The sequence below is a fragment of the Talpa europaea genome (genome assembly GCF_964194135.1).
Source record: "Talpa europaea genome assembly, chromosome: 8".
Taxonomy (NCBI): domain Eukaryota; kingdom Metazoa; phylum Chordata; class Mammalia; order Eulipotyphla; family Talpidae; genus Talpa; species Talpa europaea.
Window position 1 is genome coordinate 27,399,360 of NC_140075.1, and position 22,595 is coordinate 27,421,954.

Below are 22,595 nucleotides of genomic sequence, written 5' to 3' on the forward strand. Positions count from 1 at the left end.
TGTACCTGGTAAATCCCAATTAAAGCCTGCAAAAGCCACTGAGGGCTCCAGGACTCCTTTACCCAGTCTGCTGGATCAGAAAACCTGCTCCGTGTCCATTCCTGCCCTTACATCTAGTTAGCAAGGATTCTGGATGGAAAATTCAGGTCCTTAAATTCCATGACTTTTCCCCGTTTGGAACCTCCAAATTCAGCTTCTATAAACTTTCAATTCTCACTGTGTGGATGGTGTTTTATAACATTAGGTAGTCTTCCAAATCTTAGTGATGAAAGTGCTTCTAAAGAACTCTAGGGAATGAGACAATTCCGTTGATGTTGATTAATTTTCAAGTTGCGTTTGTTTCTGATAGTGGATAATACATTGTACGTCAGGAGTTTGATGTGCTAAGTGCTGCTTTGCAGTATATTTGCTCTCTGCTGATTTTGCTCACAAATTTGTAAAGAAAGGAATAATCTCTCTCTTTGGAGTAGCAATGTCCATGTTATAGATTGTTGACAACAGAGAATGAAAATTGGCTGTACTCTTTATATGACTGGTATTAAATGGAAGAGTCTTTGAGAGGCGCCAATTCTTCTAACTGATGGTGGTTCTTTGAAAGAGGCTTTTCCAAATGTGTCTGCCTTCCGAAAGACCAGTGGTCGGGGGCAGTCCATAACCCTTTCCAATGGGGAAGACAGATTAGTTTTGACTGAGTCTATGTAAGAAACTTGGTTCTGGTCCAGCTGGCAAGGGCATAAAGCAAAGTAATTACTTAAAAGGAAAGGAAAGGAAAAAAAGATAAATATTGTATCATGATGACTCCTACTTGGTTACTTGGATTCTGGCTTTCTTTTGAATTGGAAAAAAAAAAATCCATAATATTCCAGAAGCAAACCCCATCTAACAGTGACTTGGGTGTTAATAGTGGTTTTCTTTTTTAATAAAACTTTATCAGAATCCTATTAATCCATTTGTAACAGTGCCCCAGAATCTACATAGAATCATGTGTTAGATTCTAAAGCAAAGCAAAAATCTGAAGTATAGTCTATTTCTTGAGACAACTTTTCTTAAACATAAAAGATATATTAACTCCATAGCATCTTTTATAATGGTGAGAGTTGGGGAAATCATTGTTGGCAAGTAAATATATATAAATATAATAAGTTTATACAATATTAAACTGACATTGTAAAATATAATCTGTATTTTTAGTTTTCAAGGGAGCGAAAGAGCAAAGGAATAGCTTAAGATCTCAAAACATTGTAATTACATGACCCAATTCTTCATATACATACCTCTGAAAATTAAATAAGGTCAGACTATAGTTCCTAATTTATAACTATCAGATATGAGGCAGAAATACATCATGATTTGTTCAAATCACCCATCAAAGGTTTAACAATAATGCTATAATAGACTGTCTCGTATATTATTAAGAATTTATGATTAGAACTCAAAAAAAGTTAGAAAAATATAAGGAAACTAATGCTAAAAGAAGGAAAAAAATTCCTTGTAACCATTTTCTTTTCAATGATTAACCTTCATCCAGGTCTTCTGGACCAATAATCTAACAAGCATTTTCACATGTCAAATATCTCATTCCAACCATTTAATCCCACCAAAAATGCTTCCTGGAAAACAAGTCTCTAGAAAATGCTTTCCCATTTTAAAATTGCTCTTAGTCATTCGCTGTAATTTAGGTTATTAAAATACTCAAGGGTGAGCTCTATTTAGCAGTCACAAGGATGAAGAGGGATGCCCCCTCATTGATGGATGTTAAGCAAAGAGATTATTGGGCGAGAGTGGCATGAAGCAGGGCTTAGAGGCATACACCTGTTTGAAAACACATCATGCCAGTCAGATAGGATTCTGCATGAGACTTAGAATCTGAAAAGAATTGGATCATGCTATACAGCCCTACACACTCACTACTCAGTTTTAAAAGTTTGTCACTTTTGGGCCTCCCTGGTGGCGCAAGGGGTAAGATGCAACCTATGAAGTTGTCCGCAGCCTGTGCAGAACAAGTTCAATCCCCCACCCTGCCAGGGAGCAGCCAACGTGGCACAGCACACCTCTCCTGACTCGCCCACTGCTCCCCTCAGCAGTGTATTTCAGTCAGTCTGACTGTTCTGTTCTCCGCTCTGTCTCCGGTGAATCCTCTTACCCCCTACACCTCTGGCCTGTACTCAGTTCCTGTATAAATAAATAAATATTTTTTTAAAAAAAGAGCTTGTCACTTTTCAGAAACCACAGAAGCATGTGTTATAATAGTACTGCAGGAAGAGCATGTTGGGCATGATGGGGAAACTACTTAGCAACCAGTGCAACATCAGCATTGACTGATTATAACAAGCGCCGATTGGAGTGGGTCCAGGAGGCCCCATGCTGGTCCAGACTTCAACCCTTTAGTATCTGCAGATACCAAAAAAGTTTTAAGAGGGAAATGACTATGAGGGTGACAAATATATACAATATTTCAATATTTTAACTACTGGTATAGCTGTATTACTTCACACCACCAAATAGCAGCCTTCATAATACGTGGTAATATAATTGAGAGGTAAATTCAGTTTCTAATTTGGTTAATTTGTTATCTAATTTTAAGTTTTTGGTGGGAGATTGCATCCTGTGTTCTGTTTTCTATTTGCAAACTTATTTTACTATGAACAAAAGAATGTTGTAACACAAACTAATTTTACATTGGACAGTCTATACTATTGATATTTTGTCCTATTGCCGTCTTTATATTTCGGTTAATAATATTAAACTTTCTTGTGGTGTTCATGTAGTCAAATGATAAACTGCCAAAATTTACTCTCATTTATGAGCTTGTCTTTCAATAAATAAGGAAAACATGAGGCTATGATACAGAAGGTCCAATTTGATGCAGAACATGATCAACAAGAAGCCTTGTGATATATCTTCCTACTTGGCCACATCTTCCTACTTCATTTAGGACCACGTCCAAAAAAATGTATCACAACTGGTATGTTATGGACCTGCGTGGTCCAATACAGTTGCTGCTACCCCCATATGGGATTTTGAATTCAAATTTAAATTAGATAAAATTGAATTTGGAAATTCATTTTTATTGAAGAAACATTGGTTTAAAGCAGTCTATGATTTAGAGGTGTAGGATCACACCCTGCAAGTGTATCATACCACACCCTGTCCACCACCAAGGTACCCATAGTCCTCCACCATAGTCCTTTGTGCCCCTCCTCACTTTGACCCCCCCCAATCTGGTAGCCTCAGTTTGTATAAATTTTTCATTTTAAACTTAAAAATTTAGATTTTAGTCACATTAGCCACATTGGAAGTACTCAACGGCAACATATGGCTGGGGGCTCACATACTGAACAAAATTGATACAGTGCTATTTCATTGCTGTTACATTGGACAGTTCTGATCTAGAAGTTTATTACTTCTTATTTTCAGGTCTCTCAATAAAAGTAAAAGCGTTTCTTTTCTGTCCCTGAAGAAGAAAGATACAAGTTGACATATCAGTCAAAAAATATTTTCGGGTTTCTAAAAAAATGATTATTGTCATGCATTTCATTTATATGCTTTTACCACACAGTTCTATCAAAGTACCATTGTGGATCCTTTATTCCAACACATAGTGATATTTCTCAAAGTTCAAGTTTCAGTGGTTGTTTTTTACATACACACACGCACATACATATACTCACATATAACTGCATATCTGTCTATATATATAAAACTGCATGTAATTCTATAATATGGGGCTAATGTTAAATATGTCATTTTGTGACTCCAGAAAGTTCCCTTTGGTCATTTTCAATTAAAAATAAGACAGGCTTTCTAATCACTGCCCCTAAGCCCACCAAAAAGATTTGTTATAATTCTTGTTAACAGTAATATGAGTTATTGGATCAAAATTAAGTAATTTAAAAATACTGGTTCCAGTAATTTCCTTATGTCACCTAAATGCAGATGCACCTCGAACAAGGAAAAGATTTTCAAACTCAATTCACATTTTCCTCTATTTTATTCAGGAAAATTGGTTTCCACAGGTAGATACCTCTAACCTTCTCATAGAAATCAACCTGAATGCTGAATATGATTTGTTGTGCTTCAGTGATTTTGACTAGACTACAGTACACTGTACCACCCAAATGAAGCAAGGAGAAAATTCCACCCACTATTTAATCTACATGATACCTAACTCAGCTAAAATCAAATGCTTCATCTGATTGATTCTTTTGACAGCATCTGTCTATTCATGTATCTATCTATGAAGAGATGTAATTTGTAAATTAGTTGTACCATAATTTTCCTATTCTTATCACCAGACAGGTAACACAAGTGACAACAGACTCCTCCCTCGTGGTCATTTTATAAGTCTCTTTAGTTCTATCTCCTGATACAGGAGCTTCCTCTTAAGAAAGGTTTCCAGAGTGTTAGTTAATTCAATCCTTGTGCCCCTAGAGCCTGGCACAAAGGACTGAGATGAGGGCGTGTTTTTATACTTTTGCCTTTCGCTCCAGTGGAGGTTGTGCTGGCACTGGACTTGATAGCCCTATTGAGAGGATGTTTTGCCAAGCTGGCTGGCACTTAGTGTGCTTGTACTGTATTGATACAGTATTTGCATTGGCATCATAACTGCTATCCTTTTCATTTTGAAAATGGCATGAAGAGTGCATATTTTCATTTTTGCACTGTTAGAAGAAATGAATAAAAATTTCTTGATAATTAACAAGATGTGATATTTTAGGGAAATTTTCTTAAGCTAACTTTCCCTTGAAAATACTTGAATTTTTAAAAGTTATACCTCCTCATTGTTTGTATTAGGCCTGCTTAGGATAAAGATAGGAAAGTAGTAAAGAAATTTTTGGAAGGTAACTAATCTATATTATCTAAGCTTTTCAATTTTGTTGCATTTAATCTCTCTTGCTATAATTATTATTAGTAAGTCTTTCTTCCATTCTTGCATCTTTTTTCCTTGGACCATTATATTAACCTCTAAAAGGTTCTCCCTGACTGGATTTCTATGTTCATCTGCCTATGAGATTTATCTACACAAAATATATTTCTAGTCATATTACACTATGGGTCCCTCTCTAAAATGTTCTCGAGGTCAGATTCAAAGTTCCCTATGGTCTGGCTTCATACAGCTTCTCGAGGGTCTTTAAGAACAGGCCCAGACTCTATCCAGGCTGCCTGACTCACAATAGCACTCAGGAAAATTTGTCGAAATTTCCTATACTCCCTACAGCTGTTGCTTGAACAAGACACAGTGACCTCTCCTTTCTTATCTCTTATTTCTATGCATGAGTCTCACAGTTTGTCCCGAACCTGAAAAGCCTTTCTTGCTCCCATTTCATCTTGCAATTCATTCTCTTTAAGATCTGCCTTTTCCTCTCCCAGAAACATTTTATGATTTTGAAAATGAATATGCCCTCTTTTCTAAATCCTTTTAGAACATTCACAGCATAGACTTCATTCTGCATCATGCTGTACCTATTTGTCAGCTTGTCTTAATTACCCCACTATATTGTCAATTCCTTTGGGACTGGAAATTGTGTCATAATCATTTTTGCTTTATCCACAGGGCCTAATATAATATTATTAATCAGGCAATAAGAAAACTCTGTCCCATTTGAAGAATAATCGTGTTAGAGCCTTATTATGTAACAGATAACCCAGAAGAATCAATCAAAAGAAATCCTATCTGTACCTAGTGCCCTTCAAATGCTTATATTCTCTCACATTACAATGTTATCATGCCTTAAGTGAAGCTTTTTATAAGATTATTAAATTAAATGAAAATCCATATAAGGATATTAAAAGAAATAAATTAGCTTGGATGACCCAAAATAAGTGTTTCACACAAAGTTTATTGAACTGAACTTAAAAAATTATACCCAATTAATTCTTTATAATATAGGTAGAAATCTCGTCTGATCATGAATTGTAAATTCATGAATAAATTGCAAATTATAAATTCATTAATTGTAAATTCCTTGCTATTTACCCTTACAGAGAGGGTCCTCTGCTATTTACCCTTAGAGTGAGGTTCTAATCCACCTCCTTGTCCTCCTTTTTTAAATTTTTTCCTTTTCTTAACATTTTTACCTCACTGACAAGCGGGCGTCCCCTCAGGCGGCCTATGGATATTTTACTGCCAACGATTATAACTTGTGGGCTATGTGTTCTCATCTCTAAAACATGGGAGTTTGTAGATTTTCTTAGAGTCTCTGGTTGTTTCTCTTTATTAGTAGTTACTTAGTTACTTAGTTAGTTAAACGTCCTTATATATTTTTCCACAGTATAGAGTTTCTCCCCTCAGGTGCGGTCACCATAGTTTTCTCACCACCAAAGCACCCATAGTCCTCTACCACAGTCCGCGTTCTTTCCTCACCTCCTATTTGTTACTCTCCCCATGTCCTTCCCTTTCTGAGTGTCTCAAATCTACATTCTGCTTTCAAGGGTCAGTCTTACAATTTGTCTTTTTCTGATCCTATGTTTGGTTTCTCTATATTCCACACATAAGTGAAACCATCTGGTATTTATCTTTGGCCTTCTGGCTCACTTCACTTAGGCTAATCTCTTCCAGTCCCATCCATGTTGCTGCAAATGAATATCTTTTTTGTTGCTGAGTAATATTCCATTGTGTGTGTGTGTGTGTGTGTGTGTGTGTACACACACACATATATACACATCTTCTTGATCCACTCTTCTGTTCTGGGGCATTTAGTTTGTTTCCATATCTTGGCTACTGTAAGTAGTGCTGGTATAAACACTTCAGCATGCAGGTTTCCTTTCAATTTAGTATTTCTGCGCTCTTTGGCTAGATACCTAGGTGTGAAGTTGCTGGGTCACATGGTAAATCCATTTTTAGTCTTTTCACAATGAGATACCACCCCTCTCTACAATTGATCAACTGATAGATTGTCAAGCTTTATGCTTGAGGAGAGTTAATTTCCAGATGTCCTATTTGGAAGCCAGACCATTTCAGAAAACAAATTCTCCTTCTTCTAGGTTGTTTACTATTTTCCACTTAATAGCAAATATATGAAGCCATGGTTGATTGTGTAAAACACAGCCCTTACTGTTGATCTTGGGTGCTGTCCTCAGATAGAATGAGATTCAAATACTGATGCAAACACATCCTGGTTGAATGAACTTAGATACATAACTTCTCGGAGCTTTATAAGTGGGACTGAGGACCTGAGGTAATGTATGCAAAATACTTAGCCTTGTACCTAGCAAGAAGCTTTCAATAAATAGCAATTATTGATATAATAAGTAGAAAGTTGGGTTTGCAGCAAGCAGGAAACACCATTCCATATGAGGAACCATAAAGAACAGAGACTGAAGTGATCAAAATGTGAACAAGGAATAGAAGGACCTAGTCTGACCTGAAAAAATAACAAAATTGAAGAGGAAAAATCAGATGGGAAAACCCAGAATGTCATGCTACAAAATTTGTGTTTGTTCAGTAAGTAAGAGGTATGTGATATAGGCCTCTGAAGAGGGTAGCAGACAGTATTCAAGTCCTGTGTCAGAAGTAGCATTGTGATAGTAGCATGTGGGAAAGTCTAAAGTAGGAGGAGACTGTGGCTAGGAGCTCTCAAGAGTCTCACAATAATTCAACCAGAAGATCATGAAGCTGTTGATCTTGGGAAGAGAGGTTGAGAGAGAGTGCTCAACTGATACAGCACTGACAAAGAACTGACAAGACTTGGCAACTTCTGTGGATAAATCAGAGAAGAACGTCCAAGAACGATGGCCCCTGTTTTGCAACCATCCAGGGATGAGTAAGTTCACTGTCGGTTCTAGCAATTTGAACGAGAATTTTGAAGGAGCCCTTGGCATTTTTTTCACAGGTTTAAATGGTACACAGGGGAAACAAGGCAGCAAGGAGACAGCAACTTGAGCCCACTTCCCTGGAGTGATGAGGCCCAGTTAGCCCCACCCTCCTAGGCACAGGTGTGCATACTTGCATGTGTACACACACATACACACACGTGTGCACACACACATGCACACACGTGTGCCCCAGAACCCCGTGCCTTCTATGTTAGCAAGATCAAGGCTGTACGTGATAGGTGCAGAGGCCAATGTTGCAAAAAGCCTGCTCAGCTTTGTTTACCCTACACCCCCACAAATAGAAATAAAAAAATTAATGACAATTATTTTTGCTTAAGGCCCTCCTTAAAAGTGCATGTCACCACATTTACTAATTCATTAATTCTCATAGTGCCCAGTAGCCTAGTAATGAGGAACAGAAGCAACATTTCCCATATTATAAAAGCCTTAAGATGACTTTGCTGTTGAGCAAATTTCTATCCTTAAATCCAAACACCATGGAATCTTCCTATAATCCTATTCACTATAGAGCCAATGAATGCTTGTAGATCTGATTAGAGCAGTGATTCCCAATAGGAGGTGGTTTTGCTGTCCCAGAGACTATTGGCAATGCATGGGAATATATTTTATTTGCCACAACTGGGGAAGGAGTGCTATCAGCTGCTTGTGGGTAGAGCTCAGGAATTCCGCTCCACTCCCTATAAAGCACGGGATAACCACCCCTACAGAGAACCATCTGGTCCAAAACTTCAGTATTGTTGACACCGAAAAAGCCTGAATTAAGACTGACTGTCAAGGAATTTACTCAGTATTCATATCCCAAAGTACAACGTAAATACTTTTTCTTTGTTTGTTGATGTGTTGACTGATAACCAAAATAAGAGGAGCAGAAGCTATATTTACCCTCAAGGTTTCCCATGATATGAGGTTAGGGCACCATTTACTGTGTTTCTGGTCCTGGAAACTGGCAAAGCAAAAAAAAAAAAATAATACAAAGGTAGTATCCCTTCTCTGCCCTTAAGCTCAAAGCCAATGTTCTTGCTGCTAGCTTCTTTATTCAACAGGTTTACACTTTTTTAAAAAATCTTAATAATTCTAAGGATATTACAAAAACGCCATGCCCTGAATTCCATTGATGAAAAGAAAAAGAGAGAGAGAGAGAGAGAGAGAAAGACATAGATTCAGAATGTCAGTTTGCCCTTAAGTGATGTATTAGCTACAAGAAATCTCATTACAATTTGATGCCTGAATTCCTTGAAGGAAAGATCTTATATTGTGAAGGTAGCATATGTGTCATGTGATGTAAGTACTTACTTTTATTGAATAGGTAAGTATATAATAGCTAAAAGCCCCATAAATCAGCTAAATGTTCTCTCAATTTATAGAGAATATTTGATCTGAGAACATTACTGTCTGGTGAACGACTGGGAGGAAAAGGAGACACGAAATGCAATAGAGATGGATATGGTAGGTAATTCCTTTGGATACAGAGTATCAGATTTCAAGTCACAAACGGACAACCTGAACTGCTTCTGTACTGTCCATAGACCGCCTGGGCAATTTTAAAAATTTAAGACTTGCATATTAGACTTGGTGAATGGGGAGTTACATGCATATAACCAAATCACTCCAGAGGGACATCCAAAAATAACGAGAGAATGGATGTGGTATAGATATATTCAACGAAGTCATTTTTCATTGGACTTTTTATTTAAGCAAATTGAATGGTGATGAAAGAAAAAAGCAACTATATTTGGTCAATATCTGTCAGAGAGCCTTGTTCATCATCAGGGCAAGGGAATGCTGTCTGGCAGCTAGGAATGAAGAAGGACGGATTTAAATAGCCCAGAGGGTGACCTAGCATTTGCCTAGAGGTCAGAGGAATGAACTGGCTATTTTCTCCTTCCCCTTAGAAGGAGGGGAACAGTTTTTTACAGACCATGGGAATTCTTCAGTCCCTTTCTCTGCAATCTTTACACTCAAACATGTACAGGTTCTCACACATTAAACATCTCATCCTGTGGCCTTTTACCTCCCTTCTATTTCCTGCTGCCAGATTACTTGAATGAGGGATCGAAAACTACTGTCTTCATTTCTTCATCTACCCCTTTAAGCCCTCTACAAATCTGACTTTTATACCCATGACTGATTCCACGTTCAAGGTACCAGTGGTTCCATTTCAGGCTACAGAGATACTGCATACCATGGATAAGAGCCTTTGTCCCCAAATAACACGACTGCTCTTAATTCCTCACTTTAATAAACAGCTCTGAAATACTGAGTAGTGCTAAAATTCCCCTTGGTTCTCCAAACTCTGTGACCACCCCTTTGTCTTCCTCTAGTTTCTTTTGGACTCCCTGACCTTAAGTACGTCTTAGAGGTTAGTCCCTTGGCATTTACCAACTGTAAGGTAAAGAAAATGTCAGGCTTTTCTGCCCTCCCGCCATCAGAATAGATGATGGATCCTTGTCCTGAATGCATGCCTGATGGCGGCACCTGGAATAGGGTGTGGGCATAGGTAGATGGGATTCAGCTGAGCTAAGACTGTGCTTTTTAAGGGCGGCGTCACGGGGACGCCAGCAGCAGCAGTAGAAGCCGAAGCCGAAAGAGAAGCCGAGAAGCAGCAGAACGAACTCCAGAGAGTCCAGATAGAGTGAAGACTTGCTGGGGGCTGGGAGGCCTGCCAGCCTCCCAGCCCCCGAGCCAGCACCCCTCCCTGCCATATGCCTGGTGAACCCCAATAAAAGACCTGCAAAAAACCACTGAGGACTCTGACTCCTCCTTTACCCGGTCTGCATGGGATCAGAAAACCTGCACTGTGTCCTGTCCTGCCTCTACACCAACCCTCACAATATCTCAGGTCATTTACAAGGAACCTTTAGACAAGGTGCTTGCTCTCAAGCACTTTATGACGTCATTAGGGAGACCAGCCTATACATGAGCAAAAATCCAAATCATATTAGAGCTGATGCAAGAGCTCCAAAGATAGCAATATCTAATAAAGGAGGGAGGGAGAGAGGAAGAGAGAGAGGGTGGTATGGGGAAGCAGGGAGGAAGGGTTAATGAATATTTGCAGAGGTGTCAGATTAGTGCTTAGAGATTTAGGGAAGATAGCAGGAAAGTGTAAAATAGAGGCTTAAACCTGGCTTTCAAGTGAGACTAGAATAGTGGATTGAGAGAGAAGAAACCTTGCAGGCAAAAGCCACAGAATAACTAAAGCTTTAGAGATTAAAAAAAAAGAATAAAAAGGTTTTGTGCATATGTAGGGTTACTGAAGTGTCAGGCTTGTCTGCCCTCCTGCCATTGGGATGGATGATGGATCCCTGCACTCCTGAAAGCATGCCTGATGGTGGGCACCTGGAGCAGGGTGTGGGCATATGTAGGTGGGTTCACCTGGGCTAGGATTGGGCTTCTAAGGGCGGCATCACGGGGACACCAGCAGAGTTAAAGGAGCAGTGAAGCAAAGGCCGTGAGAGAACACAGGAGAACCCAGAAAGAGAAGACTTGCTGGGCGCTAGGCAGCCTGCCAGCCTCCCGACCCCCCGGCACCCCTGCCTGCCATGTACCTGGTAAAAGCAATAAAAGCCTAAAAAAGTCACTGAGGGCTCCAGGACTCTCCCTTTACCCCGTGTGCTTGAATCAGAAATCCTGCTCTGGCATTATAGTTTTCTCATCTGTTCAATGGGGTTGATAATAGAAATCACTTTATAAGATTATTAAGTGAGTGACTATGTATAAAATGTTTCTGTAATGCCAGGCACAGGATAAGCATTGAGTAAGTGTTCCATCATAATTATTTGGAGGAAAGTAGATCTAAAAATCTATTCACTATGTAACACACCAAGCAGCTATCCTCTAATATTAAAGTGTACCTAGTTTTATTATTTATTACTCCGAGGAATATTTGAAAAGTGCTAAAGCATTCTAGGAAACAAGAGGATACTTAAAAATACCATGTTCTTACCTGTTGATGCTCACCTTCAATAATTTAAAGTATATATTATTTAAAAATGCTGCTCATGGAGTAACTTTTACTATGATAAATTTGGGTATTAGCTGCTTCTGAACTTTTGAACCTGTTGTGGGATTGAATCCACAACCAATACAGAAATGTTTCTTGTCATTTTATAATTCATGAAGTTAAATACCTTCTGCTTGCTATGGTTATTGAGGGAAAAAGGTATTGAACTGGTAGGCCTAGATTTCAAATGGATCTTTCATATACCTAGAAAATGTTGATTTGTGAAAGCTCTGTTGTACATCTTCTTGAGTTTATCACCGACTGAGATTTATATTGTGGCAAAAATTGCAGAGCAGACCAGACCTGCCCTCCGATTCTGAGGTTTCAGCTGTTTACTAAGGCCTATTTTCTTTCGCGTTTCTTTTTTGCCTCGATTACATCTCCCCACAAGGAATATAACCCATTCATATCCAAATCTTTAAAAATTACATTTTCTCAGTTAGATTTTTTTTTATTCCTAAAGTTCCTGAAAACATACTTAGCATTAATTTGTTCATCGGATACATCTTTTGTCACAGGCACGGTGATAGGTAGTAAAAATATAAACACAATTAAAACATGGTCCCTGATTTCCAGGAAAAATTTTCTAGTGTGGCAGAGACAGAGGGATAAATACTACGACATATTTAGCCACCAGAGCACAGACATCTGGATTACTCACACGAGTGGTGGTGGTGGGATCAGGTGGGGGGAACTCCAAAGAAAGGCTGGGTTTGAGCAGCCACTGAGGGGTGGCACATGTCTGTAACAGACATGGTGCCACCTTCAGTGAGATATGATATAAAATGAACAAAAATAGGTTGTAGAGATGGGCCGGGTTTGGGGTGATCTAGGCACATTGTAAAGGACCTTGTATGCCTAATTAAGAAATTTTGGGATTTTACAGGAAATTTATTTTTCCCAAACTACTTCTTTCTAGACCCAAAACTTTGATAATTCTACCACAGTGCTCACCACACTCAATATCCGGATATTTTTAAGCATTCCCTAAAGTGTGCATAGTATAAATGTGTATTTTTTTTCAAAATTTGTTTATGCTTTTATTTACTCCTTTGTTACTTTTAAGAGCTTTCAATAATAAAGTGTGGTCAGACTTGAAAGTTATTTAATTACTGCTCTGAAGAACATTCCATTTCCTTCATAACCAATTAGAACAATTCTGTAATCTCCTTGACCTTTGCTTGAACGCTGAATGTTATTATTGCCAGAAATATGAACTTCTGAGTGAAAATAGAGACTCTATTAACTTATCTTCACAATTGTTCTAATCTCTATGTCCATTTAAACCCAGCCTAGCTTTATGACTCTTTATATCCAGTAAAGTAATATTGTTTTCCGTCCAATGTTCCTTACTATTCCCATTTCTCGATTCTTTCTCAAGCTTTACATTCAGACATCTAAAATATCCTCACTTGTGCATTAACTTACCCCATATTGAACACTCACTGTGTGGCAGGCACAGCTAGATTCTAAGGCACAGTCAGGGTGGCCCTGCCTTCAAGTAGCTTATGATCTAGTGAGGAAGCACACGCAGAGAAGTGGTCCCATGAGTGTGGTGGGATCTACACGTGGGTTAGGACATAAGGATGACAGGGCCTCCCCTGGTGGCACAGGTGGTTGAGCACAGTGCTGTGAATCTGTCTGCACCCTCTGCAGCACTGGTTCGATCCCAGCTGGCCGGCGGGGGTCCCACATGGCACAGCAGACCTCTCCTGTCTTACCTGCTGCTCCCCTCAGCAGTGTATTTTGTCAGTCTGCCTGTTCTGTTCCCCGTTCTGTCTCTGGTGAATCCTCTCACCCTCCCGCTAATCTGGCCTGTCCCCTGGTTCTTGTATAAATAAATAAATAAATATTTTAAAAAATTCTTAAAAAAAAAAAAAAGACATAAGGATTACAAATTGAATCACTTTTGGAGGAGACTTTTGAGAACTTTTTTTCCTTAAAGATTTATTTTTATTTAATTATGCATACAAAAACCGTGGTATAGGCCAGAGGTGTGGGGGGTAAGAGGATTCAACAGTGGGGAGCAGAACAGGTGGATAGACTGAAATACACTGCTGAGGGGAGCAGCAGGCATTAACAGAAGAGGTCTGCTGCACCATACATGGGTCAGCTCCCTGGCTGGGGATCAAACTCAGCTGTGGCTGTGATAGCACTGAGACTTAACCCCTTGGTCACCAAGAAGACTTGGACTTTGCAATGGCAGCTATTTTGGCCCCAAATCTCTCTGTTTTGTGATGCAAAAACTGGGAGGACACAAACTCTATCTCTCTTTGTTAAGTTTTGTTAATTAGGGAGCTAGAGAAGGATTGGAAGACAGGAGGGTGGAGGAAAGGACTCCTTCCAATCAGTCTTCCTTGTTAGACCCACCCATAGCCATTCTATCTGGCAACTTGCATTAGGAGTAGCTGTAGGGCACACCCCCTGGAGGTGAAACTCAGTCATGTAGTCACCTTGACAGAGCACCTGAGCCCAGGCTCTCAGGCCTGAGGAAATTTTGCTCAGCCCTGAGGAAATTTGCAGAAGTGCTGCCCACCTCAGCTGCCAGCAGCTGCTTCCTTAAGTCAATACCTCCCTAGTCCATCAGTGGTTACCTTGGTTACGCCCCCCCCACCCACAGCTACATAACTGAGTCCCAAGTTGAATCTCTAGTGAAGTTATCTAGTGTGGTTTCTATTTTTCTGATTAGATACTGACAGATATACATCTTTAATGAGTTTTTTTTAATATTTCATTTATTTATTTATTGGCATAGAAATGGGCTGCAGGCCAGAGGTGCCAGGGGATGGGAGGATTCACCTGAGACAGAGTGGGGAGGAGAACAGGCAGATTTACTGACCTACACTGCTGAGGAGAGCAGCAGGTGAGGCAGGAGAGGTCTGCTGTGCCATGTGGGTTAGTTCCCAGGCCAGGGATGGAATTCAGGCTGCTAAGGTGGGCCTTCATGGTGGTAGTGTTAGGGGGAAATGATGTCCTGAGTTAATCCCATACAGGCTTTGTGGACCCCACCCCCACTCCAGACTAAAGCCATCAAGACATTGGGAAAGACAAATCCCATCACCACCAAGGGAGGGTGGCTGGGACCTGAGGGTGGAGTTGGGTAGCCAGGTTGGATATAAAAACCAAACACGTGGGTCTTGGGCTCTCTCTGGCTCTCGATCGCTCGCCTCCTGGCTTCACCGCTCCTGGCTGGCAGCCAACTCTGAGAGCGCCATTTTGGGATTCCTGATCAGCGGATCGGGTAGGACTCATTTAAAACTTTGTCTCCCACTTTTCTCCCAGAGCTGTACATTTCCTCCTTTCCCCTTCCCTTGTAAATAAACCTTTTATTAATCTTTCACGTGTGCCTGCAGTAGAGCATTGATAAGTCCTTTTAAGCACGCGGGTGAGGACCCACAGTCAGGCACCCCGTTTTGTATCGGGGTTGCTCTACAACAGTAGCACTGAGACTTAATCCCTAGGCCCCAATGGTGTCCCCCTTAGTGAGTTTTAAAAAAACAGTTTCCTCTATCCAAACTAAAGACAATAAACTGAATTATTCAAAGACCTCATATTGTAATAGGGTGGTCTCCCAGAAAAGGGGAGGTTCCAGGTTCCCTGCCCCACCCAAGGGAGGGTGGAGCTGAGTAGGGAAGAGAAGAGGCTGGAGAAGAGACTGAGAAGGAAGGAAGCGGAATGGAGCCGGAAAGAGACCTGGAGGAGGCACATGGAGCAGAGAGACAGGTGAAGAAACTGCGCTTGCCTTTTGGTCGTGGACTGGTTGAAATAGATGTGGGGGAGACACCCGTGGGGAGGATAACAATGGCAGTGTTTATCTTGATTTTGCTTTTTCTGTCCCAGATGTGCTGGGCCCTTTCTGCTCCTTTCCTATGGGTTCTCACCAGAGGTACCTTAGACTCGTGGCCAGCTTTCAGACTCCGTGGCCCTGTTTTGGGGCCAACCCCGTTTGGCTGGACATTTACCCACGAGGGAATGGTTAACTTTGGTGCTGGATTTGGAATCTATATTCTTTGTCTTTTATTTGTTGCACACTAATTGTATTAAAGGTCCTTTCCATTAATGGTCTTGTACCATTAATGTACAAAATGTACTAGAGTACATTTTGCCTTGATGTGGTAAATGGCAGAACTTACTTCAAGTGGGCAGGTTTGGGGGTCCTGAGGTGCCTCTCTCCCTGTCCTATAACAATATTTGTCCATCTCAAAGCTAAATATAGCCTTGAGATGACTGGTGTCAAGTTATACATTGATTACATATATGTGTGCATGCATATATATAGAATATTTATTTTGTATTTATAGTTTTATATACATGCATTATATGTGCATGTATATATGTGTTACATACATATATTTTGATATTATAGTGATTGTATATACATACACCATATATTTCATATATAGAGACTATATATAATGTATTTGAGCCAAGTCATCTTCTTTGCCTAGTGCTTTGTATCTGATAATCTCTTTTTAATATCTATTGTAAATGAATAATTATAATAAAGTATTTCCATATTTGGAATCTACTGTTATTATTTTATAATTTGAGGTAAAAGTTAAACTTCCTATGGACATGCTAGTTTATTTGTGACAAGTAAGTTTCTATATTTAGAAATGAATAAGCCAACAACTTTCAGGACATTAGCTTGCATTCACAAAATACTATATAGATGTATTAATGCCATAAATAAGGACAAAATGTATGGACTCTGTTCTCTTTAAATTTTAAATAGGTTGAGAACTAAAGGAATAAAACCCACCACTGACAAAATGTTTTATTAGGTTTTTTCAAAATCAAATGTTGATGGAAGTAGGCTTTATCAGTTGAGTTTGCTAAGATTGTTATGTGAAAACAAATCACAAATAGTCTAACTTTCTCTCCTGACTACTTTGGACCTATTCTCCCTATCAGCCTTCAAAAGAATAAACTTGATAATGAGTACTTTAGGTCATCTATTAGATATGGATGGTTGGCAAGAATTCCATAGCAGAAGTAGGGAACAGATGTTTAATTTTAATCTACCTCAATAGCAGGGCAAGCTTTCCAGGCAGGTTTTACATTGGCCTTATTATCACTGTGTCCATGGATTGAGAAATGAATTAACATTCCACAGTGGTGTTTGGCAAGGTAGCTCTAGACAAATATGAGTAAATGTTCACTAAATTCCTAAGTTAAAAAATAAGATGTTATTCTAGTACCACATTTTAGCAAGATTTATCAGGAAATTCATAAAGTGAGATAAGATTTACAAGTATTTCTTTAACCTTTGCACAAACCATTAATCATCTACTCTTTAAAACATAAAGCTTATTCAAATAAAATCATAAAATATTTCCATTAAGATTTAGTAGTAGTAATATCAATACACATTCAGATTAATAAATACAAAAAAATTGTCTGGGGGAATGATCTTGGGGATAAGGCTATAAAAATGAACAATATAGAACTGAGTATATACCAGTATTGAATTACAAACATGTTAAAATAAAATGACTCACAACAGGAAAATTATAAATCAGTCAATGTTCCAAAATGATGTCAACTTTATATGCCATGATGAATTTTTCTACTTGTGTTTCTTAAAGCAAATTCGAGCATTAAATGATCTACTAGGAATTACTAAAAATTAAGTTGACAAGGGATTTCCTAGACTTTGATATTGAGCTTATAATCCCAAATGTTTCTGGCTACCCTATATCCAATCCTCTTGCAGCACTAGTCATAATAGCAAATCTATGACGTGTGTGCTTCTAACACAGGAGATAATGTGAAAACTATAAAAAGAAATGTTGTTCTAAAAAATGTTTTTGTAGACCAGGCTGTTTTTCTCATTACCAAATATGGTCAAGAAGGTGAAAAGTTAAAAAGAGGGTAAGATTCCCACAGGACAAGATTCTGTGGTAATAACTGCTTATCCTCACATAAAATGCTTAATCACTTCACTCTCTGAAGCAGTGTGACAGATTGCTTCAAACCACCGTCAATTAAGAGCGAGCAATAAGAGAAAGTTGGTTTTGAAGTAACTGGTACCAAATTTTTCTCAAGTCTTTTCACATTTTCCTGAGCAAATGAAAAAGATGACATTTAATAAAAGTTAAGAAATGTTTCTTTATTCACTCCATTCATTTATTTAGTCTCTCCAAAAATGTCAGTGAGCATCTTCCATGGAGGGTCACTAGCTTCTCTCTGCAGCACTGAGCACTTTTTATGTGCCAGGGACCTTCTTACAAAATGGCACACCTTGAGAAAACTGGCATGCCAGTTTTGAAAGGAGGCCACAGTCTGATCTACTTTTCCCTCTGTTGACACTTTTTGCCCATTGTCATCTCTTCCACCCAGAGGTATCTCCCATTCAGTAAAGCAGGATGTTCAGCCTCTATTTTATTATGTACAATAATCTGAAGGCAGGCAGTTGAAACTCAACAGCCAGAGAATTCCATACCTGGGTAGATCTGAGAGCCTAGTAGGTCCTCACTGAATACCTGTGGGTCATTTAAGAATAGAAAAAATATAGCACTTACAGGGAAATTCTCCTCAAAACAAATAAAAAAAGAAGTTAAGAATGGAAAAAAGAATTTTAAAAAGCAAAGGAAGATGAAGAAGGTTAAAAAGTAAAAAAATATAATGGAAAGAGGAATGCAGATGAATTTTATATACTCAGACTGGAACTGATATTAAAACCCCCATGAAAGAATTGGAAGAACATTCTACCCAGTCCGTCATATCTCAAGTTCAACTTACAAACAGCATAAAAGAACAAGTCTTATTTCATTTCCACCATGAAAAATCTAGGGTAGCTGCTGCATTATACGATCCTCATCAGTCACTGACATGGCCCTCAAGTAAATAATGATCTCTTGTTCAGTGTGATGCTGCTGCCAGTAATGAGCATATAATAGTGATATATTAGCATGTTAAATAATGACATGCAAAGTTACAGAATATGTGTTGATGCCATGTTGCTGCTAACCTGCTACTTGCAGTAAATTTGTCATTTTCAACCCAATTTGTTGTTCCAGATGGAATATTTAATTTTGTCCTTCCTGCTTCCTTCACTCACTTTCAGCTCTGGATAGTCACAAACCTCTTTGGAATCTCCCTTTCTCCCTCCTTTTGCCACTTCCTTTAATCACTCCATCACTAAGAAATCCAGACATGTAGTTGGCAATGGGCACACAGATGGACAAAGGAAAAGTCTGCCTTGGAGACCTCACACTCACTTTGAAGTCTGCTCCTCTGGGAGAAATCTAGGTCCAGAACCATATTTATATTTGTTATGCAGGCAAGGCAACAAAAGCACTTAGAGTGCAGGGATGGAGAAACATATGGGAAGGCTGGCTATTCTGGGTCTCTGGCGGGGTGGTGAGGCATCTCTGATGGAATGAGCTTTCAAAATCATCAGAAACTACAACACAAACAGTGTACCACATGACACCATCTGGAAAAAGGCCTTCAAAGTTCAAAAGAAAGGAAAATGGTTTAGCATTCAATCCACAACTAAAGTTTAGATGATTGTGAAAGTCACATGCTTAAGATTAACTGTTGTGTGATTAAAAATGCTATGTGGAGACTTTCATGGAAAGAACATGTTCTGGGGCTACAAAGCTATATGAGGGTAGCACAAGTTGCCTAGAGTAGATGACGCTTGATCCTTATTAGAAAATAATATTATTATTCAAAGTAACCTATCACTTGATTTCATCTCTGCTATAATTAGATGAGTTGGGTTGGGACTTTCCAATTCTACTGATGAAAAAAAAAATAAATGAAGGCAAGTGATATGGCCAATATTCCATCTTTCATTATTAGGGGATACACCCAAGGGTCCTGTTTCTTGACTTAATTTCTTTCTTTTGTAGTATTTGATCTCACTGCTTAAAAAATGAAAGAAATACAGATGATTACAAACAACAAAAGAACACTTGCAAGATGGTGTGTTAAAAGTTAAGTCTTATGTAAATCCCCATGCAGTATATAAGTTCCTTCCCTTGATAGGCAAAAGTATCTGAACTCAACAGCTAATAAAATTAATTAGAGGGCCTCCCCAGGGGTGCAGCGGGTTGAGCGCCGCGCTATGAGGCTGTCCGTGGTGGCCTGCAACGTGGGTTCGATACCCGGCCCGACAGGGAGAAACCCACATGGCGCGGCAGACCTCTCCTGTCTCGCCCACTGCTCCCCTCAGCAGTGTCTTCGGTCTCTCTGCCTGTTCTGCTCCCTGCTCTGTCTGGTGAATTCTCTCACTCTCCCGCACCTCTGACCTGTACCCCAGTTCTTGTATAAATAAATAAATCTTTAAAAAAAGAGAAAAGTTTAAAAAAAAAGAATTACGGTGTTTGGTTTCAAGCCACATAGGCATACTATTTTCAATGAGGTTGTTCTGCTGAAACACCAAAAACAAAACCAAACAAAATTCTGTATATTCTACATTTTGTCACAAGTCCAAAATGTACAGGTGTTTTCCACAATGTAAAAGGTGTACTATCATGGTAAAACAAAAATCAAAACAACAGTGAATGTGATTATTTTAGACATCACATAGACTTGGTATCAAATAGTGCTGGCTATCATAATAATTGATGTATTTTCATTTTTACTTACTTTTCAACCCTTCAAAGTGTATCGAGTGCAAAACCTTTTTTGGCTATAGTTTTAAATCTCTTACATTGGGGGGCGCAGCGGTTGAGCGCTGGGTTGCAAAGCTGCCTGCAGCCTCTGCAGCGCCAGTTCGATCCCCAGCTGCTCCCCGGCCACTGGAGGAGGGTCCCACATGGCACGCAGACCTCTCCTGCCGCCCGCTGCTCCCCTCAGCAGTGTGCTTCGGTTCTTCTGTCTGCTCTGCTCCCCACTCTGGCTCTGGTGAATTCTCTCACCCTCCCGCGCTTCTGACTGTACCCAGTGCTAGTATAAATATATAAATAAATAAACAAACAAACAAAAAAAAACAAGAGTTCTCCTTTAAAAAAAATAAATAAATAAATCTCTTACATTGCAAGACTACCTTTAAAACAGAGGTCACCCTTTAGAACTTCAGCAGGCAGTTATTCAGCTAGAATATATTATCTTTTTTATGCTTACCTCCTATTTTGAGTAATATTAATATCTATTTGCAAAAATATAAATGAAATAAAATATAAATTTTCTTTATAAAATATATTCATTTAATTCAAAATGAAACTGGTTAAAAACATTAGATAGATAATTATATGATGTGGCTATGAATAAAGTTTGTGACATCTCAGTATTGGAACACTATTATCAGGAGTCAAACTCAAAATAATTGGTTAGGGATGCCTCCTTGCCCTGTAAGTATTTACATCTTTGAGAATGAGGAACTAGTAGAGGAAAGCAGCTGGGAAGTGGTCTGGCACCCTCATTTAGCTCTTGGTGTTGCCAGGAGCTAGTCTGGCACCCACTGGTAAGCCCTTGTATTCTCCTGTTGAACATAGTTTCATGGAACACCAATATTAGACAAGGTCATTCTGTGATCATGATGGGTTAAGACAAAGACTTCTCATAAACAACCAATCCACAAAAATGACCAAGAAGGTTCTTTTCCTCGCCAAAAAAAAAGGGCTTATTCCTTTCATTTTACTATATTTCTCTCACCTTCAATTCAAGATTTATTAAAATACATAATTATAGAATCACTCCTCTTTCTGGGCCTCCCTGGTGGCACAAGAGGTTAAACACCACACTATGAAGAAATCTGAAGCCTCTGCAGCACGAGTTCAATCCCTGGCTGGCCAGGGAGAAACCCACATGGCGCAGCAGACCTCTCCTGACTCGCCCGCTGCTCCCCTCAGCAGTGTACTTCGGCCAATCTGCCTGTTCTGCTCCCCACTCTGTCTCTGGTGAATCCTCTCATCCCCTGCATCTCTGGCCTGTACCCCAGCTCTTGTATGCATAAATAAATAAATCTTTAAAAAAAAAGAATTACTCCTTCTTAATGGCATCCTATCCATGCACAGACCCACTTCCTGAACCTCCCCCAATCGCCTAACACAACTTCAAGTCCTAGAAGCGCTTCTTGATGCCATTATTCCTAGAGGTCTCAAGGATTTCCATGATGTGATCTTCATTTCAGTGAGCCAATAAACTGCACCTGGTGTATAATAAACTCACTAGGTAGAGTTAACTCACCTAGTGTTTCTAGGTAAGAAAATAGTGACATGCACTCTGGCTGTTCTACTCTCCGCTCTGGCTCTGGTGAATTCTCTCATGCTTCCGTACCTCTGACTGTACCCAGTGCTTGTATAAATGAATGAATGAATGAATGAATGAATGAATGAATGAATGAAAATAGAGACATGTTGCAGGCATAGTGTTCAATGACCAGTGCAGAAATATTAATCTATCTCAAAAATGACTCAACATTTTTAAATTAATGTCTACGTAGAAAAAAATCATTAACACATATTAGTTTTTACAGTTACAGTAGCTTTTTCATTTACCTAGTGAGTTAATTATTCACCAACCATGACTAGCCCACGTTGACCCCCTCTCCTTATCAAAGCATTTCTGTTGCGAATATGAACAAAACAATAAAGTTGTAATGACAATTATAGTAATTACTGTTTTGTCTGCCAACATGTCAAACTCTGTGATGGATGCATTTCCCTACACCTTATCTGATCTAATCCTTATTATAATCCTCTGAGATAGACACTATTATCTCATTTAATAGAAAAAGAACCCAAGTCTGGGAAAATTCAGTGATTTGCCCTAAAATAATTATCTGGACAAGATATGTTTTGAT